The 2,500-nt window shown below is 39.0% G+C and overlaps 1 protein-coding gene across 2 annotated transcripts in view; it reads left to right on the top strand.

Moving 5' to 3' along the window:
- LOC143041053 (glutamate receptor ionotropic, delta-2-like) overlaps positions 1–2,500 on the top strand; it is a 561,193-nt gene that overhangs the window by 437,257 nt on the left and 121,436 nt on the right. The gene's annotated exons all lie outside the window — the stretch shown is intronic.

The raw sequence follows: 2,500 nt of genomic DNA, 5'->3' as shown, positions 1-2,500 counted from the left end.
TACTACTACTACTACTACTACTACTACTACTACTACTACTACTACTACTACTACTACTACTACTACTACTACTACTACTACTTCTACTACTACTACTACTACTACTACTACTATTACTACTACTACTACTACTACTACTACTACTACTACTACTACTACTACTACTACTACTACTACTACTGCTGCTGCTGCTGCTGCTGCTGCTGCTGCTGCTACTAATACTAATACTAATATTAATACTAATACTAATACTAATACTGATACTAATACTAATACTAATACTAATACTAATACTAATACTAATACTACGACTACCACTAGAGCTATTATTCCTACTACTAAACCGACTATTATTACTACTATGGTTACTATTATTAATACTAATACTGGTATAGTATTACTATTACCACCAAGAGGTCTAATATATGAAAACGTTCTTTCTGAATCCAAAGTTCCAATGGTTCATATGATAGATTTCATTCTAGTTAATACCAAACCATTTTATTCGGTAAAGAGGACGTCATTTATTTAAAGGGGTTAATGAAGGCTTTCATCGCGGTGACGCTCCTCAATAATTTTGTTCTGGCTAGCTCCAAGTGGTTTTAGTTATCTCAGGGAAGCTATATGTGAAAAGGTTAAAAAGCATCCACATACACCAACCCTCACCCATCCTACACCCATCCAAAGCACAATACTTATTCCTCCCATCTTAGCCCTTTGTGGGTGAAGGGTCATCCCTGACCCTGCCCACTGCTTGGGTCAAAATCTATGCAGCACGGCGTAGCACTTCCACAGTAGAGCCCGACAGCTGAAACTGATTTACTCACATAAACACAAACATTCACTTGAGAAATCAAAGAGCAGACAAAAAGAAATCCCTTAGGGCCATACCATTTCCTCACTCATTCACAACCTCCCTCCACTCTCTCTCTCCCATTCGACAGACATTCATCTTGCATGCAGCGTCCTTTTCACCCCGTCCATTCACCTCATTCTCGGTCTTCCCCTCAGGGTCACTCCATTCACTTCTGCCTCCCACACTCTTTATCCTAGTTCTTCATTCATTCTCTCCATATACCTAAACCATCCTAGTATGCTTTTATCCATCTTATCTGTTAGCTTTCCACCTCACCTTTTCATTTCGCACTCTGTTCATCCTTGTAAACCCCATCATACTTCTTAAACGCTTCATCTCAGACACGTTTGAATTTTTTTCTGTCTCCTTCAAATTCGAACTCATCTTTGTACAGTGACGGGTGCAAAAATATCCCGTTGCACAGTCTTCCATCTTCATTTATTCCCTATTCCTCATGAGACTTTTCATTCCTCAGATATTTACTTGCTTTCTTCTCGCTATAATTCACCTCCACCCCCCATCCCTTTATTGCCTACTGCTTGTGATCCTAAATACTTAAAGCTTTCCAATACTTCCACCCTCTTTAAAACTCACCTCTAACTCTTGTAACTTCATCCTCTGTATATCTCAATACCTTACTTTTGTTCAAATTCACTTTCAGCTCACATGTCTCACATATCCTCCCAAATTCTTTCACCAACTGCTTTAGTCTGTCTTCCAACTCATTAACAAACGCTATGTCATCGGCAAACAACAATTGGATCGTTCCCACTTCCTTCCACTCTCACTTGCCAACTCCAAACCCCTGACACTCGCACTTGCCTTTACCTCACACAACAACCCACCCATATGATCACACGCTGAGCTTCAAACAAGCATGGCGACAATGCACAATCTCTCTCTCTCTCTCTCTCTCTCTCTCTCTCTCTCTCTCTCTCTCTCTCTCTCTCTCTCTCTCTCTCTCTCTCTCTCTCTCTCTCTCTCTCTCTCTCTCTCTCTCTCTCTCTCTCTCTCTCTGTGTGTGTGTGTGTGTGTTTGTGTGTGTGTGCTTATTTACTTAGATGTATTTACCTAGTTGTAGTATATTGTGTTGAAGCTGTACTCGTGGGATCCCGTCTTTGCTTCCCCTTATTAAGCTTTACCTTAAATGAACTCATGCTGTGGGCCTGGATTATATTCTTATCCAACTTATTGAAAAAATGCTTCTATGAGGAAAGCTGGATTTCTTAACATTTCAACAATCTTTTTTTTTCAAGATTTTTCTACAAATTGATGATAAGCTTTCATGACATACTAGCAGATTCTCTTAGTCAATTTTTTCGATACTTTTTTCTGCTCTGAAAAAAATTATTATATCACCTCTCCGTTTTTCCAATGAAGAAATTCTCACTTTCCCCAGTCTTTCCTGATATGTCATATTTAGGTTTGGGATTACTTTGGTTACTCACTTTTATATTCTCCCCTTTTTTCCAATCTGAGATGAATCAGTCATTCAGTGATCATCATCCTAACGAGACGTCACCCTTGCTTTCTTAAAGAAAATAAAAAATGTCTTTCTCCTTTTACTTTTACTTTCCTCATATGACTTCTGGTGACAGGTCATCCCTAAATCCTTTCCCTCCTTTCCCCTTGGTATCAGTTTAT

Source organism: Oratosquilla oratoria, chromosome 30 (assembly GCF_046742065.1).
Source record: "Oratosquilla oratoria isolate Oo_2021 chromosome 30, ASM4674206v1, whole genome shotgun sequence".
Lineage (NCBI taxonomy): Eukaryota > Metazoa > Arthropoda > Malacostraca > Stomatopoda > Squillidae > Oratosquilla > Oratosquilla oratoria.
This window is presented reverse-complemented; position numbering and strand designations above follow the sequence as displayed.